A 20,271-nucleotide genomic window follows, 5' to 3' on the forward strand; every position below is an offset into this window, starting at 1 on the left:
ACGTTTCTTATTGACAATAAATCTGCTTACGTTTTATTTGATTCGGGTGCGGATAGAAGCTATATGAGTAGAGATTTTTGTGCTAAATTAAGTTGTCCATTGACGCCTTTGGATAGTAAATTTTTACTCGAATTAGCAAATGGTAAATTAATTTCAGCAGATAATATATGTCGGAATCGAGAAATTAAACTAGTTAGCGAAACATTTAAGATTGATTTGATACCAGTAGAGTTAGGGAGTTTTGATGTGATAATCGGTATGGACTGGTTGAAAGAAGTGAAAGCAGAGATCGTTTGTTACAAAAATGCAATTCGCATTATACGAGAAAAAGGAAAACCCTTAATGGTGTACGGAGAAAAGGGCAACACGAAGCTACATCTTATTAGTAATTTGAAGGCATAAAAACTAATAAGAAAAGGTTGCTATGCTGTTCTAGCACATGTCGAGAAAGTACAAACTGAAGAAAAGAGCATCAATGATGTTCCCATTGCAAAAGAATTTCCTGATGTATTTCCGAAAGAATTACCGGGATTACCCCCACATCGATCCGTTGAATTTCAAATAGATCTTGTACCAGGAGCTGCACCAATAGCTCGTGCTCCTTACAGACTCGCACCCAGCGAGATGAAAGAACTGCAAAGCCAATTACAAGAACTTTTAGAGCGTGGTTTCATTCGACCAAGCACATCACCGTGGGGAGCTCCTGTTTTGTTTGTCAAGAAGAAAGATGGTACATTCAGGTTGTGTATCGACTACCCAGAGTTGAACAAACTTACCATCAAGAACCGCTACCCACTACCGAGAATCGACGACTTATTTGATCACCTACAAGGCTCGTCTGTTTATTCAAATATTGACTTACGTTTCGGGTATCATCAAATGCGGGTGAAAGAAGATGATATTCCAAAGACTGCTTTCAGAACACGTTACGGTCATTACGAGTTTATGGTCATGCCGTTTGGTTTAACTAATGCACCAGCTGTGTTCATGGACCTTATGAACCGAGTGTGTGGACCATACCTTGACAAGTTTGTCATTGTTTTCATTGATGACATACTTATTTACTCAAAGAATGACCAAGAACACGGTGAACATTTGAGAAAGGTGTTAGAAGTATTGAGGAAGGAAGAATTGTACGCTAAGTTTTCAAAGTGTGCATTTTAGTTGGAAGAAGTTCAATTCCTCGGTCACATAGTGAACAAAGAAGGTATTAAGGTGGATCCGGCAAAGATAGAAACTGTTGAAAAGTGGGAAACCCCGAAAACTCCGAAACACATACGCCAGTTTTTAGGACTAGCTGGTTACTACAGAAGGTTCATCCAAGACTTTTCCAGAATAGCAAAACCCTTGACTGCATTAACGCATAAAGGGAAGAAATTTGAATGGAATGATGAACAAGAGAAAGCGTTTCAGTTATTAAAGAAAAAGCTAACTACGGCACCTATATTGTCATTGCCTGAAGGGAATGATGATTTTGTGATTTATTGTGACGCATCAAAGCAAGGTCTCGGTTGTGTATTAATGCAACGAACGAAGGTGATTGCTTATGCGTCTAGACAATTGAAGATTCACGAACAAAATTATACGACGCATGATTTGGAATTAGGCGCCCGTGTGTTGTTGCATTAAAGACTTGGAGGCACTACTTATATGGGGTCAAAAGTATTATATATACCGACCACAAAAGTCTTCAACACATATTTAATCAGAAACAACTGAATATGAGGCGGCGTAGGTGGATTGAATTATTGAATGATTACGACTTTGAGATTCATTACCACCCGGGGAAGGCAAATGTGGTAGCCGATGCCTTGAGCAGGAAGGACAGAGAACCCATTCGAGTAAAATCTATGAATATAATGATTCATAATAACCTTACTACTCAAATAAAGGAGGCGCAACAAGGAGTTTTAAAAGAGGGAAATTTAAAAGATGAAATACCCAAAGGATCGGAGAAGCATCTTAATATTCGGGAAGATGGAACCCGGTATAGGGCTGAAAGGATTTGGGTACCAAAATTTGGAGATATGAGAGAAATGGTACTTAGAGAAGCTCATAAAACCAGATACTCAATACATCCTGGAACGGGGAAGATGTACAAGGATCTCAAGAAACATTTTTGGTGGCCGGGTATGAAAGCCGATCATGCTAAATACGTAGGAGAATGTTTGACGTGTTCTAAGGTCAAAGCTGAGCTTCAGAAACCATCAGGTCTACTTCAACAACCCGAAATCCTGGAATGGAAATGGGAAAACATTACCATGGATTTCATCACTAAATTGCCAAGCAAGTGGTTTTGATACTATTTGGGTAATAGTTGATCGTCTCACCAAATCAGCACACTTCCTGCCAATAAGAGAAGATGACAAGATGGAGAAGTTAGCACGACTGTATTTGAAGGAAGTCGTCTCCAGACATGGAATACCAATCTCTATTATCTCTGATAAGGATGGCAGATTTATTTCAAGATTTTGGCAGACATTACAGCAAGCATTAGGAACTCGTCTAGACATGAGTACTGCCTATCATCCACAAACTGATGGGCAGAGCGAAAGGATGATACAAACGCTTGAAGACATGCTACGAGCATGTGTTATTGATTTCGGAAACAGTTGGGATCGACATCTATCGTTAGCAGAATTTTCCTACAACAACAGCTACCATTCAAGCATTGAGATGGCGCCGTTTGAAGCACTTTATGGTAGAAAGTGCAGGTCTCCGATTTGTTGGAGTGAAGTGGGGGATAGATAGATTACGGGTCCAGAGATTATACAAGAAACTACCGAGAAGATCATCCAAATTCAACAACGGTTGAAAACCGCCCAAAGTCGACAAAAGAGCTACGCTGACATTAAAAGAAAAGATATAGAATTTGAAATTGGAGAGATAGTCATGCTTAAAGTTGCACCTTGGAAAGGCGTTGTTCGATTTGGTAAACGAGGGAAATTAAATCCAAGGTATATTGGACCATTCAAGATTATTGATCGTGTCGGACCAGTAGCTTACCGACTTGAGTTACCTCAACAACTCGCAGCTGTACATAACACTTTCCATGTCTCGAATTTGAAGAAATGTTTTGCTAAAGAAGATATCACTATTCCGTTAGATGAAATCCAAATCAACGAAAAACTTCAATTCATCGAAGAACCCGTCGAAATAATGGATCGTGAGGTTAAAAGACTTAAGCAAAACAAGATACCAATTGTTAAGGTTCGATGGAATGCTCATAGAGGACCCGAGTTCACCTGGGAGCGTGAAGATCACATGAAGAAGAAATACCCGCATCTATTTCCAGAAGATTCGTCAACACCTTCAACAGCTTAAAATTTAGGGACGAAATTTATTTAACGGGTAGGTACTGTAGTGACCCGAAATTTTCCATGTTTATATATATTAATTGAGATTGATATTTACATGATTAAATGTTTCCAACATGTTAAGCAATCAAACTTGTTAAGACTTGATTAATTGAAATATGTTTCATATAGACAATTGACCACCCAAGTTGACCGGTGATTCACGAACCTTAAAACTTGTAAAAACTATATGATGACATATATATGGATATATATATATATATATATATATATATATATATATATATATATATATATATATATATATATATATATATATATATATATATATATATATATATATATATATATATATATAGTTAACATGATACTATGATAAGTAAACATATCATTAAGTATATTAACAATGAACTACATATGTAAAAACAAGACTACTAACTTAATGATTTTTAAACGAGACATATATGTAACGATTATCGTTGTAAAGACATTTAATGTATATATATCATATTAAGAGATATTCATACATGATAATATCATGATAATATAATAATTTAAAATCTCATTTGATATTATAAACATTAGGTTAACAACATTTAACAAGATCGTTAACCTAAAGGTTTCAAAACAACACTTACATGTAACGACTAACGAAGACTTAACGACTCAGTTAAAATGTATATACATGTAGTGTTTTAATATGTATTTATACACTTTTGAAAGACTTCAATATACTTATCAAAATACTTCTACTTAACAAAAATGCATACAATTACATCCTCGTTCAGTTTCATCAACAATTCTACTCGTATGCACCCGTATTCGTACTCATACAATACACAGCTTTTAGATGTATGTACTATTGGTATATACACTCCAATGATCAGCTCTTAGCAGCCCATGTGAGTCACCTAACACATGTGGGAACCATCATTTGGCAACTAGCATGAAATATCTCATAAAATTACAAAAATATGAGTAATCATTCATGACTTATTTACATGAAAACAAAATTACATATCATTTATATCTAATCCATACACCAACGACCAAAAACACCTAAAAACACTTTCATTCTTCAATTTTCTTCATCTAATTGATCTCTCTCAAGTTCTATCTTCAAGTTCTAAGTGTTCTTCATATATTCTACAAGTTCTAGTTACATAAAATCAAGAATACTTTCAAGTTTGCTAGCTCACTTCCAATCTTGTAAGGTGATCATCCAACCTCAAGAAATCTTTGTTTCTTACAGTAGGTTATCATTCTAATACAAGGTAATAATCATATTCAAACTTTGGTTCAATTTCTATAACTATAACAATCTTATTTCAAGTGATGATCTTACTTGAACTTGTTTTCGTGTCATGATTCTGCTTCAAGAACTTCGAGCCATCCAAGGATCCGTTGAAGCTAGATCCATTTTTCTCTTTTCCATTAGGTTTATCCAAGGAACTTAAGGTAGTAATGATGTTCATAACATCATTCGATTCATACATATAAAGCTATCTTATTCGAAGGTTTAAACTTGTAATCACTAGAACATAGTTTAGTTAATTCTAAACTTGTTCGCAAACAAAAGTTAATCCTTCTAACTTGACTTTTAAAATCTACTAAATACATGTTCTATATCTATATGATATGCTAACTTAATGATTTAAAACCTGGAGACACGAAAAACACCGTAAAACCGGATTTACGCCGTCGTAGTAACACCGCGGGCTATTTTGGGTTAGTTAATTAAAAACTATGATAAACTTTGATTTAAAAGTTTTTATTCTGAGAAAATGATTTTTATTATGAACATGAAACTATATCCAAAAATTATGGTTAAACTCAAAGTGGAAGTATGTTTTCTAAAATGGTCATCTAGACGTCGTTCTTTCGACTGAAATGACTACCTTTACAAAAACGACTTGTAACTTATTTTTCCGACTATAAACCTATACTTTTTCTGTTTAGATTCATAAAATAGAGTTCAATATGAAACCATAGCAATTTGATTAACTCAAAACGGATTTAAAATGAAGAAGTTATCGGTAAAACAAGATTGGATAATTTTTCTCATTTTAGCTACGTGAAAATTGGTAACAAATCTATTCCAACCATAACTTAATCAACTTGTATTGTATATTATGTAATCTTGAGATACCATAGACACGTATACAATGTTTCGACCTATCATGTCGACACATCTATATATATTTCGGAACAACCATAGACACTCTATATGTGAATGTTGGAGTTAGCTATACAGGGTTGAGGTTGATTCCAAAATATATATAGTTTGAGTTGTGATCAATACTGAGATACGTATACACTGGGTCGTGGATTGATTCAAGATAATATTTATCGATTTATTTCTGTACATCTAACTGTGGACAACTAGTTGTAGGTTACTAACGAGGACAGCTGACTTAATAAACTTAAAACATCAAAATATATTAAAAGTGTTGTAAATATATTTCGAACATACTTTGATATATATGTATATATTGTTATAGGTTCGTGAATCAACCAGTGGCCAAGTCTTACTTCCCGACGAAGTAAAAATCTGTGAAAGTGAGTTATAGTCCCACTTTTAAAATCTAATATTTTTGGGATGAGAATACATGCAGGTTTTATAAATGATTTACAAAATAGACACAAGTACGTGAAACTACATTCTATGGTTGAATTATCGAAATCGAATATGCCCCTTTTTATTAAGTATGGTAATCTAAGAATTAGGGAACAGACACCCTAATTGATGCGAATCCTAAAGATAGATCTATTGGGCCTAACAAACCCCATCCAAAGTACTGGATGCTTTAGTACTTCGAAATTTATATCATATCCGAAGGGTGTCCCGGAATGATGGGGATATTCTTATATATGCATCTTGTTAATGTCGGTTACCAGGTGTTCACCATATGAATGATTTTTATCTCTATGTATGGGATGTGTATTGGAATATGAAATCTTGTGGTCTATTATTATGATTTGATATATATAGGTTAAACCTATAACTCACCAACATTTTTGTTGACGTTTTAAGCATGTTTATTCTCAGGTGATTATTAAGAGCTTCCGCTGTCGCATACTTAAATAAGGACGAGATTTGGAGTCCATGCTTGTATGATATTGTGTAAAAACTGCATTCAAGAAACTTATTTTGTTGTAACATATTTGTATTGTAAACCATTATGTAATGGTCGTGTGTAAACATGATATTTTAGATTATCATTATTTGATAATCTACGTAAAGCTTTTTAAACCTTTATTGATGAAATAAAGGTTATGGTTTGTTTTAAAATGAATGCAGTCTTTGAAAAACGTCTCATATAGAGGTCAAAACCTCGCAACGAAATCAATTAATATGGAACGTTTTTAATCAATAAGAACGGGACATTTCATAATGGACCCCCTTAGTTCCTATCAACACCTAAATACTCTCCAATGAGAGTAACAAAAATACCTCCTCCTATTATACTCCCGTCCTGCATTCCCTCTACCATTTTAGATAAATAAAAAGCAACACAGTAAGGGATATTGACAAAGCTTCTAGGATCCCGAATACACTTTAGGTAGAATAAATCATGTAAGGTAATTTTTTCTTTATTGTGACCTCTCTGTGTAATTGAGTTAGCCAAAAATCTATGAATAATACGAAGCTCGGCTCTGTCAATATGTGTATAGGAGTGTCCTCCTGCTCGTGTAAAAACATCAAAATGTGACATACGCCTCCAAATGGCGTCAGCGTCAAAGTTACTATCTACCCTTTCACCATAATGAATCAAATTTGTACAATCGGGTAATAGCAACTCACCAGGAGTATATATCTGTAAGACCCTGGCCATGTCCAGCATGGACATTCTGTACATCCTACCGCCAAGGATAAACCTAAGAAATCTTCTATCATCTATTCTAACTATATTTGTATCAAGTGATACAGTACTCATCAACTCAACACATCATTCCTTATATACAGGTCTCTGAATGGTGAAAAGACGTTCCCAATCTGTAAAAGAAGAACTGCCATACCTTTGAACTAAAAGCTGTCTAACACGGTCAGCTAGATGAACCGTTTCCAAAGGGGCCCAATCGATTACCCTTGGCACCTCTACATTTTTTGTTACCAATTTGAATTTGTTCCTTTGATATGTCTCGTAATCTCTCCATCTCCTATCAAATCTCAGATTAGGATGCAGAGTGTGCTCAGGAATCGTTGGGAATTCTACTGGCGGCCTCATTAGGAATACTATGAATTTATCAACAAACTGTACCGGATTATAATAAGGTACGTGCTGATCAGGCTGTTGTTGTTGTTCCTGTTGTGGTTGTTGTTCGTGTTGCATTTCTGGTTCTGGTTCTGGTGCTGGTCGTCTAGATGATGATGCTCCTGAACCTCCAGTATCGGCTTTCTGCAAAACACATTAAACATAAAATTTGTGCATCCAAATATGCATTAGTGTTAGCAAAATAACAACTTAAAACAATCACTATAACATGTTAAATCAAAATTAAACTTATATAAATTTTCACAATTTTTCACAATTTTTCACAATTCTACACTTTTCAAATAAGCACATATGAAAATGTATACAAAGTTCATAAGCTTTTAACTCAAATAACATGTCAAAATAGTCATTACTAATAATTAAACAAGTCTCAAATGGCAATTACATCAAATTAATCAAGTTCATGAATTTTGGACTTAAAAAGTCCACTTTAATCTCCAAAAATCATGTTTAGGATCAATGTTTGGATCATTTAACTACTTAAACATGTTACACTACTCAATTTAGCAATAATTCATGACGAAAATCAGCCATAACCTGTTTATATCAAAAAGCCCCAAATTGCTCAAGAACACAAACCCTAGATTTCTAAAATTTTTGAAGTTTTTGGCTTCAAATCATGTTAAATAGCATCAATCTAGGTTATACATGCATAAAATACTAACACTTTAACACTAATTACAATAGAAATTAACAAAATTTCATTAGGTAAAAAAATTGGTAATTATCACAAAAACTAGGAATTTATAGAGTTTAGGGGTGTAATTTTTACCATTTTGCTGAAGAATGAGAATCTAGGCATGATTAGAGCAAGAAAAATGACGAATTACGGTGGAAAATTGTGAATTTTAGAGAGTATTTTGGGGTATTTTCGTGTATTTGTGTGTGTTTTGTGTAAAGAACAGCTCTCTGGCTCGTTTGTATCTGGCCTGGATTTTCTCCCCATGCGATCGCATGGCACCAAAGGCCAAACTCCATGCGATCGCATGGAGTCCCGGGTACAGTGTTTTCACCTTTTTTTTTTTTAATAAAACTTTATACTTTATAAAACATAAAATTAATTTAAAAATTAAAATTTTGTTTCTTTTTAGGATGAGGGCGTTTCGGATCGATGTCCTAGTCTGTCCCTCGACAAAATTTTAAAATTTGTCAAATCAAAGCGCGGTTTTTAAAAGTAAAGATTTTTGGGTTTTTTAATGTTTATGGCATACTTTAATTCAATAAGATTAAAAATAATGATAATAAAAGTTCTCGTCCCTCCCTCGGGTAAAGCAATTTCGGTTCAACGACCTAGTCTTCAACTCACGACGAATTTTAAAAATCATATTTTTAACTTAGCGAAATAAAGTAAATTTTTGTTTTTAAATTCACACCAAACTTAAATTTAAAATGCATAAAATTAAAAATTCACACCAAACTTAATTAAAAATTTATATTATAAATTCTCACCAAACTTATATTATATTTTTGTTTTTATACATACAAACTTATATTAAAAAGATTAATTTTTCAAATATTTACAATTTTAAATATATTAATTTAAAAAGTTTACAATATTAATTTAAGATTTATATATTAATTTTAAAAACATGGTAAAAATAAAATTAAAAATCTTTTTGGGTCTTTTATCCCACTTTAATCAATCAAATATTATCAAAAATATGCGCCCCTCTTTTCGATAAAGTAATTTCGGTTCCATGACCTAATTTAACTCATGACGAATTTTTGAAATATTTTGGGTTGATTGATTAAAGATATTTATACCTTAAGAATAAACGTTAAATTTCGCAGTGATGTAATAAATTTTTGTATGATATCAATAATTTCGGTCGCCCAACCTAATTTTATTCAATACCAATTTAATACTTTATAGCGAACAAATTAGCATTTATTATCAAAAGGTTAAAAATAAAAATAAAAAATAAAAACTGTACAGACTTACCTGTGAGATAGTATTCTTAGTTATATAATCTATCCCATTCATAAGATAGTCAGTTTAATTGGTTTTCCATGGCTACATAGGCGTAACCTTGAGCATTCAGTGTTTTTTCTTCTAAACATATGAACGGTCCGTCTCTGCATAAAGTAACAAATTCGGTGTTTGAATAGGTTTGATTATTTGAACATATACCTCCATGTGACCATTTTCCGCATTTGTGACATCTTTCAAGGTGTCGTGCTCTTCTTTTCGCTGCGGATTTTGATTTTCCTTTACCAAATTGTAACTTATTATCTTTGCATCTGGTTTCTTTTCTTACTCCGTCCAATCTTTCTCTGATTACTGATACTATTTCACTCGGAAGTGTGTCATTATTACGTTTAGTGATCAAAGCGTGTAGCATTAGACCATGGTTTAGTTCACAGGAAGTCTTCATTTCGTAAAAACCTAAAAAAAAAAAAATTCAGAATGGGGGGAGAAGACTAGTTCTTTAGGGTCTGCTAGGGAAAGACCATTCGGGTTCCATTTTCGAGAACTACACGAAAACAGAAAATCTAACTCTAACAGAAATACATATTATCCCTTAAAGACTTGATTCTCCCCACACTTAGTTAGCTGTGGTATCGAAATTGTGATTAACATCATTGTCGATTACCATCGGACTATCTATGTAATGTTTAACTCTGTGACCATTAACTTTAAATTCAATTCCATTTGAATTTATTAATTCTATCGTTCCGTATGGGAAAACTCTTTTGACTATGAATGGTCCAGACCATCTCGATTTCAAATTTCCAGGAAATAGCTTGAATCGTGAATTGAAAAGAAGAACTCTGTCTCCTTCTTTAAATTCTTTTGAACTTCTGATTCTTTTATCATGCCATTTCTTCGTTCTTTCCTTATAGATTAACGAATTTTCGTACGCTTCTTGTCTTAATTCTTCTAATTCGTTTAGGTGACTTAATCGTAGACGTCCAGCTTCATGTAAATCAAGATTACATGTCTTCAAAGCCCAAAATGCTTTGGGTTCAATTTCTACTGGAAGATGACATGCTTTTCCGTAGACGAGTTTAAAAGGTGTGGTTCCAATTGGAGTTTTGTAGGCTGTTCTAAAAGCCCAGAGTGCATCCTCCAATATAATGGACCATTCCTTCGGATTTGATCCTACGGTTTTCTCTAGAATACGTTTTAAAGCTCGGTTGGTATTTTCAACTTGTCCACTTGTTTGTGGATGATATGCGGTGGAGATTTTATGAGTTACTCCATATCTTTTGAGAACTTTCTCAAGTTGATTATTACAGAAATGAGTACCCCGATCACTTATTAAAGCTTTCGGTGTTCCAAACCTTACAAAAAGACGTTTTAAAAAGTTGACTACAACTCGTGCATCGTTAGTTGGGAGAGCTTGTGCTTCCGCCCATTTAGATACATAATCAATGGCTACGAGAATGTAGAGATTATTATGAGATTTTGAAAATGGACCCATAAAGTGAATACCCCAAATGTCAAATACTTCGCATACTTGAATGACATTTTGTGGCATTTCATCACGTTGACTTATTTTTCCGACCCTTTGACAAGCATCACAGGATTTGCAAAGAAGGTGTGCGTCTTTGTAAATTGTAGGCCAATAGAATCCAGCATCATAAACTTTTATTGCTGTTAGTTGAGGCCCATAATGCCCTCCTGTTGGTCCTGTGTGACAATGGTTTAAAATTTTACTAGCTTCATCTCCGAATACACATCGGCGTATTATTTCATCTGGACAACTTTTAAACAGATGTGGATCTTCCCAGAAATAGTGTTTTATATCACTGAAGAATTTCTTTCGTTTTTGGTACGATAATCCTTTTTCAAGGAATCCACATACTAAGTAGTTTGCATAGTCTGCAAACCATGGAATTTCATTATAATCTATCTTCAATAGATATTCATCAGGAAAGTTGTCTTGTATGGCCGATTCATTTAGAACTTCTAATTCGGGATTTTCAAGACGAGAAAGATGATCAGCGGCGAGATTTTATGCTCCTCTTTTATCTCGAATTTCAATATCGAACTCTTGTAAGAGTAAGATCCAACGGATCAATCTTGGTTTGGCATCTTGTTTCGAAAATAGGTATCTAAGAGCAGAATGGTCGGTATAGACCACCGTTTTTGCTAGAACGAGATATGAACGAAATTTGTCAAAAGCAAAGACAATAGCAAGGAGTTCTTTTTCAGTAGTTGTGTAATTCGTTTGTGCTCCTTGTAACGTTTTACTAGCATAATATATAGGTTGAAATCGTTTTTCAATCCTTTGTCCTAAAACGGCTCCCATTGCAAAATCACTTGCATCGCACATTAGTTCAAACGGTAGATTCCAATTTGGTGTTATCATGATCGGCGCATTAGTGAGTTTCTCTTTAAGAATATTAAAAGATTTGATGCATTCATCTGAAAAGATGAATGGAGCATCCTTTTCTAGGAGTTTATTCATAGGAGTGGCAATTTTAGAAAAATCTTTTATGAAACGTCGGTAAAAATCGGCATGCCCTAGAAAACTCCTAACTCCTCTAACATTGGTGGGATGTGGAAGTTTAGCAATTACATCTACTTTAGCTCTGTCCACTTCAATTCCTTCCTTTGAAATTTTATGTCCAAGAACGATGCCTTCTTTAACCATGAAATGGCATTTCTCCCAATTAAGTACTAGATTTGATTGTTCGCATCTAATAAGCTTTCGTTCAAGATTAGCTAGACATGATTCAAATGTATTACCGAAGACTGAAAAGTCATCCATGAAAACTTCCATGCATTCTTCTATCATGTCGTGAAAAATCGCCATCATGCACCTTTGAAAGGTTGCAGGGGCGTTGCAAAGTCCAAATGGCATGCGTTTATAAGCAAAAGTACCATAAGGGCACGTGAACGTGGTTTTCTCTTGATCTTCGGGTGCTATTGGAATTTGAAAATATCCGAAAAATCCATCAATAAAACAATAGTAACTGTTTCCGGCTAATCTTTCCAACATTTGATCAATAAAAGGTAAGGGAAAGTGATCTTTTCTGGTGGCGTCATTTAATTTTCTATAATCAATACATACACGCTATCCTGTTACAGTCCTAGTAGGAATAAGCTCTTTTTTTTCATTTGTAATGACAGTCATGCCACCCTTCTTAGGCACGCATTGAACTGGGCTTACCCATGGACTATCAGAAATTGGATAAATTAAACCTGCATCTAGCAGTTTAATTATTTCTTTTTTAACAACATCTTGCATATTCGGATTTAGTCTTCGTTGGCGTTGCACATACGTTTTATGACCTTCTTCCATAAGGATTTTATGTGTGCAATACGAAGGACATATTCCTTTAATATCATGAATCTTCCATGCAATGGCTGGTTTATGAGCTTTCAACACAGAAATGAGTTGTGATTTCTCATTTTCAGTAAGAGAAGACGACATTATTATAGGTAATTCAGATTCACCATGTAAATAAGCGTATTCCAAATGGTTTGGAAGTGGCTTTAACTCTAATTTCGGAGGTTCTTCTATCGATGATTTATATCGATATCTGTCTTCTTCTTTTAGCATTTGAATTTCTTCTGTTGTTGGTTCATATCCATTAGCTATTAGTGTAGCTAACATTTCAGCTTCATCAATTGGTTCATTACCTTCTCCTAAAGAACATTCTCCTGTTCCTTGTAATTCTGGAAATTCTTCTAACAATTCTGCATGTGAATCTATAGTTTGAATATAATAACATGTATCATCTGCAGATTGCGGTTGTTGCATTGCTTTATCAACTGAAAAGGTAACACTCTCATCCTCTATACTTAGGGTCAATTTCTTACCGAACACGTCTATCATTGATTTAGCCGTGTTTAAGAATGGTCTTCCTAATATGAGAGGAACTTGAGAATCTTCTTCCATGTCCAGAACAACAAAATCTACTAGAAATACTAAAGTACCAACTTTAACTAGCATGTTCTCCATTATCCCTCTAGGATATTTTATTGATCGATCGGCTAGTTGTATACTTATTCTGGTTGGTTTCAATTCTCCAAGGTCTAGTTTAGTGTATAGTGAATACGGCATTAAATTTATACTAGCACCTAAGTCTGCCAATGCTTCTATTGAACTAAGACTACCCAGAAAACATGGAATTGTGAAACTTTCTGGATCAGATAGTTTTTCTGGTATCTTATTCAACAGCACTGCTGAATAATTAGCATTCATAGTAACAGCCGAGAGTTCTTCCATTTTCTTTCTATTTGAGATTAGATCTTTCAAGAATTTAGCATATCTAGGCATTCCTGAAATCACATCAATGAAAGGAAGATTTACATTTATTTGTTTAAACATATCCAAGAATTTGGATTGCTCGGCTTCAAGTTTATATTTTTTTATTTTACTCGGGTAAGGAAGTGGTGGTTGGTATGGTTTAACATAAGGTTTAGCCTTAACTGTGTTATCTTCATTAACCTTTTCAACTACTGGTTCTTTTTCCTTATCTTGATCAGGTTGTGGTTCTTGTGGAGTAGGAATAGCTTCATCAGAAGTTACAGGTATTTCAGGTGGTTTAAGTGTTGTACCACTTCTTGTGGTAATGGCTTTAGCTGTTTCATTCCGGGGGTTAGCATTTGTATCACTAGGTAAACTTCCCGGTTTTCTTTCACCTATTAACCTTGCTAGGTTACTTACTTCTTGTTCCAAGTTTTGAATAGAAGCTTTTTGATTTCTAAATGCTTGAGCATTTTGTTCATTAGTTTGTTTCTGAGATGTGAAAAACTGCGTTTGAGTTTCAACTAGCTTCGTCATCATATCTTCTAAATTCGGCTTTTTATCGTCGGTTTGTGGTGGTTTGTTTTGAAAATTAGGTCTTTGCTGGTTGTAAGTATTGTTGGATACTTGTTGATTGCTAGGACCTTGTTGGTTGTTGTATGGAATATTTCGGTTATAATTCTGGTTTTGATTGTAGATCGGTCTTGGCGGTTGATAATTATTCTGATAATTATTTCCAGGCCTTTGGTTTATGTATGAAATATTCTCTCTTTGTTCCATTGTTAGTTCAATACTAAGACAATCTTTTGTCAAATGTGGTCCTCCACACTGCTCACAACTAATTCGTATTGAGTGTATATCTTTAGTCATCTTTTCCATTCGTCTCTCGACAGCATCTATCTTTGTAGAAATGGAATTTAAGTCATGGCTAGAATCGGCTCTAGCTGCTTTAGATGATCTAACGATATCTTTTTCTTGGTGCCACTCATGTGAGTGGGAAGCAGTGTTATCAATAATTTTGTAAGCATCAGTTTCGGTTTTCTTCATAATAGAACCACCAGCTGCTATATCTATGTCTTTTCTTATAGTGATGTCGCATCCTTGGTAGAATATTTGTACTATTTGACAGGTGTCTAAACCATGTTGCGGACATCCTCTTAATAACTTTCCAAATCTTGTCCACGCCTCATATAGAGTTTCATTTGGTTTCTGTGTGAACGTAACAATTTCTCCTTGAAGTCTTACGGCTTTAGATGCCGGAAAGAATTGTTTAAGAAATTTTTCAACTAAAACGTCCCATGTATCAATCGCCCCTTCAGGTAACGATTCCAACCAATCTTTGGCTTCTCCATTTAAAGTCCAGGGAAATAACAAGAGATATATCTGTTCATCCTCCACTTCTCGGATTTTAAATAGAGTGCAGATCCTATTAAAGGTACGAAGATGTTCATTTGGATCTTCCTTCGGTGCACCACTAAATTGGCATTGATTAGTCACCATATGTAGAATTTGTCCTTTGATTTCATAATCTGGCGCATTAATGTCTTGATGAGTAATTGCGTGACCTTGGCCAGTGCGTTTAGCTCTCATTCGGTCTTCCATACTTAAAGGTTCCAGATTTTCCATGATTGAATTTGTTGAATCCGAATCACTAGAGGATTCTGATTTAATGGTTCGTTCCTCAACAATCTCTGTTTGAATGATTGGTGGTTTCGGAGGAAAATTTAATGGTTCAGGATCTATGGATTGTCCCTGAATATTATCCGGATTCTCAATTGTGAGGTCGGGTTCAAAAAATGGATTATCGGAAATTTGAATTGGAGTACTTGGTCGACTGGATGACGATTCTAAAGAAAAATCAACGGCGGTAATATTAGCTAGATGTCTTGATCGAGTTACAGGTGGTGAACGTACAAAAGGTGGTGAACGTCTTACTCGGTGCATTCACTGAATATCCTATTAGTTTTTTAAAAGGAAAGAAAAATTATATAAGTTATCCAATTAATAGACTTTTCTGATTTTGCCCACGTTTCGAATAGCCAAAAGATGCAGCAGAGGGGCATGATTCGTTTGGTCTCAATATAATTGAGGACTGTTTGGCTCCAATAACCCGGTCCACGTACAAATCCAACTATTACTACGAACCAGAAAATTTTGATGTCTATCAATTTAACCACTTAAAATAAATTTTCGTAATTTTAAGAAATTTAGATTAGAAGTAGAATAAAAATCTATCTCCTGGGTCAAAACGTGTAAGTTGGCAGGGACACGCTAACCCTGTGTGCCGTAGCACCCACCAATCCCACCCCGAAAGGGACCTGTGCCGGCAAAGTACCTCCTCCCAGTACCCACAGTGACGGCAAGGCGATTTTTACCCCAGCTAGCTAGACCCCCGAAAACACTTCACAAATTCCCCCCCGGAGGGAGAAATAATTCCATGCGGGGCGCCCAGACTGAGAATCGAACTTGCGCCTTTCTTGGGTCAAGCTTCCCCCACTGTGGGCCCAGGGATCAAAGGCATCGGGTACCACTGAGCTATAAGCTATCTCCTAAAACTAGAATAGCGAGAAATAAGAAAGAAAAAGAGCGCGTCGAAAAAGGTCGAAAAATAAAAGGCGTCGAAAAATAAGAAAGAAAAAGAGTGACTTATAAAACTTAAAAATACTTGACTAACCCAACCTTATTACTATCACTAACTTAAAATTATAATCGCAAATTGAGATTACTAATTGGAATGATAATTGATACATAGGTAAAAGGAGTCTAAAAATATTAAAGCTTACAAGTAAAACTATATCCCAAATGGCAATAACTTAAAATGGTACTAAAACTTAAAAAGGCGTCGCAAAATTCTAAAGCACCTAAATCTTAGTCTAAAGAAAAAGCACTTAAGGGATTTTACGGCAAGGCCTAAAAATCTATAAATAAACATAACTATGGCAAAAACTATATTTTAAAACTAAAAATGAGCGAAAAATACAAATATTACACTAAAACAATTAAAAAGGGACAAAATATAAAAATATACTAAAAGTTGTAAAAATTACAATTTTTATAAAAATATTATTTTTATATTATTTATTTAATAAAACTATTAATTTTACAATTTAAATAAACTAATTTAACTAAATATAAAATAAATTAAAAACTAAAATTAAACTAAAAAATAAAATATTAAAACCTAATTAGGGTTTATTAAATAATAATAATAATACACCGTAATTAATGCAGTTAGGGTTTCCTGTTGGCGTGTCAGACACTCTCATGCGATCGTATGAGTTTATGCCTTCGGGCTCATGTGATCGCATGAGCCAGGATTTTGGGTCAGGTTACGGGCTGCTACAGTAGCAGGCCCGAGAGTTTATTTTTTTTTTATATTGCTGTGTTTATTTTTTCTGTTTTAAATATTTATATAATATATTTTTATAAATTAAATAAAACTTATATTTTTATAAAATAAATATAGAGAAACTTTTATAGAACTTAAATATTTAATAACCTCTTAAAAATATTTATGTTTTTGTTTTCTTTTTATATTTTCGAAAATATTAAAAGGTATTTTTTTTACAAAAGCGTATTTTAATAAAAGTAAACTAAAAATAAAAATCTTTTTGTTTTTTTTATATATTAGCGTTGCGCTTCCGGCTTTTAAGCTAGATTGTCCCCGGCAGCGGCGCCAAAAATACTTGATAGTTAAAGCTAAGGTGTATATAAAATAGCTTATATTTTACAAGGAAATACTATTAAATACGATACAATTTTACTCAAGAGATTTATTTATTTATTGAATGGATATACTTAAACCTTGCTACAACACTTATAGGCAGTGTACCTAATCATACAGTAGTGTAGTTTTTAGTAAGTCTGGTTCGTTCCACAGGGAAAATTTTAAACAAAGCTTAACGCTATATTAGTTTTATTTTATAAAAATACAAATATATATATATAAGTAATATTATTATTATTATAAAGGGGAGTTTTTACCATTTAATGACCGGTTTATCGATTTTAAAACTTTAGTCGCAGTTAAAACCAAATGTAAAATATTAAATAAATAAAAGACTTAATTTAAAGCGTAAAGTAAATAACGATAATGAAATTGCGATAAATAAAAGTGCGATAAAATAAACTTGCGATAATTAAAAATACGATAATTAAAAGTGCAATTAAATATAATAACAATAAATAAAAGTGCGATAATTAGAAGTGCAATTAAATATAAAATAAAGGAAATTAAATATGAAATAAAAGAATTATGCTTATTTAAACTTCCGTAATCATGATGTTTGACGTGTTGATTTTAGTTTTATGCCCATGGGTTAATTGTCCTTTGTCTTGGATTATTTAATATGTCCATCTGGTTTTTGTTCATAACAGTCCATCAGTCATAAATATAAAGTGCGAGTATCCTCGTCAAATTATCCTTATACCCGAAGTTAAATATTCCAACTAATTGGGGACTTAAACTGTAACAAGGTTTTATTACTTTGTTTATTAATTACACCAGGATATCAACTGCATGTAACCCAAGGTTTTAATACTTTGTTAACAATTACGCCAAGTGTCCTTGTACATAATTTCACCCCTGTTTTAATAATTCCATAGACTATTAATCCATTCCCGTGTCCGGTTAAATGAACGATTATTCGTACATATAAATACCCCGCCCATCGTATCCGATTGAGTGTATATGGTTATTTATAGGGACGTCCAATTGTAAACCTTTATATTAAAATTAACAAACTATCATTTAGTTAAACAAATATAAAGCCCATTAATAGCCCATAGTCTAATTTCCACAAGTGTCGTTCTTTTGTCCAAACCCCAATTATGGTACAAAGCCCAATTACCCAATTTTAGTAATTAGCCCAACATCATGATTACTTCGTTTTAAATAAGCATAATAATAACTTAGCTACGAGACATTAAATTAAAAAGGTTGAACATAACTTACAATGATTAAAAATAGCGTAGCGTTACACGGACAGAATTTCGACTTACACCCTTACAACATTCGCTAACATACCCATATTATTAGAATTAAAATTAAAATTAAAATTAAAATATAAATATATACTACGTATGAATGAGGAGAAGAAAAAGATGTGTTTTGTGTTACACCAAACTGCGAATTTTATAGGCATGTGGGCTGGAAAAGTGGCTCATGCGATCGCATGAGCTTTACCCTTCAAGGCCATGCGATCGCATGGCCAGCTGGAGAGGCTCACATGCCTTTGTTTTTTCTACCGACGGTTTTTAATAATATAATATATAATATATAAATAATTATAAGAATTATTTAAATATTATATTATATTTATGTGCATAGTTGACTTGTAATTTTTAGTCCGTTGCGTCAAGCGTTGAGAGTTGACTCTGGTCCCGGTTCCGGATTTTCGAACGTCCTTGCGAATAATTTAATATCTTGTACTTTGCGTTTTGAATCTTGTACTCTTGTAATTTTGAGACGTTTCTTATCAATAATTGGAACCTCTTTGATTGTCTTTTGTACTTTTGAGCTTTTTGGTCGTTTGCTTCTTCAATTCGTCGAATCTGTCTTTTGTCTTCACCTTTTATTATTTAAACGAATATCACTTGTAAATAGAACAATTGCAACTAAAAGCTTGTCTTTCTTGAGGAATAATGCTATGAAATATATGTTCGTTTGTAGCATTATCAAGTATAGTTTAAACTTTTTCAGGAGATTTTCCGTATATTTCTTTTGGCATATGAAGATGCCTTCATTTTCTTGACTTATTTCGATGCCAAGAAAATAGCGCATCAATCCAAGGTCGCTCATCTCGAACGTTTTCATCATGTCTTCTTTAAACTCTTGTATCATTCTCTCATTGTTTCCAGTATATATTAGATCATCGACATACAAGGAAATAATGAGAGTGTAAGAGTTACCTTGGGTTTTGATGTAGAGTGTAGGCTCACTTTGACTCCTCCTGAATCCTGAACTTGTGAAGTAGCTATCAATGCGGCTATACTAAGCACGTGGTGCTTGTTTAAGTCCATATAAGGCTTTCTTGAGCTTTAGGACTTTTTCTTCTTTTCCTTTTTGAATGAACCCTTGTGGTTGCTCTATATATATTTCTTCTTCTAGAAACCCATTTAGAAAGGCTGATTTCACATCTAGTTGGTGAATCTTCCATCTTCGTTGAGCTGCTAGCGCTACAAGAGCTCTTATAGTATCCAGTCGTGCTACGGGTGCGAAAGTTTCGTTGTAGTCGACTCCAGGCTGTTGTGAATAGCCTTTAGTTACTAGCCTTGCTTTATGTTTTTATATAGAACCATCAGGATTGAGCTTTGTTTTGTAAACCCACTTTACTCCAATGATTTCTTTATTTTCTGGAGGATCAACTAACTCCCATGTGTTGTTTTTCTCGATCATTCTTATTTCTTCGTTCATAGCAGTTACCCATTTTTCATCTTTGGCTGCAACTTCATAGCTTTCAGGTTCTATAGTTG

This window comes from Rutidosis leptorrhynchoides, chromosome 7 (genome assembly GCF_046630445.1).
Source record: "Rutidosis leptorrhynchoides isolate AG116_Rl617_1_P2 chromosome 7, CSIRO_AGI_Rlap_v1, whole genome shotgun sequence".
Classification (NCBI taxonomy): Eukaryota; Viridiplantae; Streptophyta; class Magnoliopsida; order Asterales; family Asteraceae; genus Rutidosis; species Rutidosis leptorrhynchoides.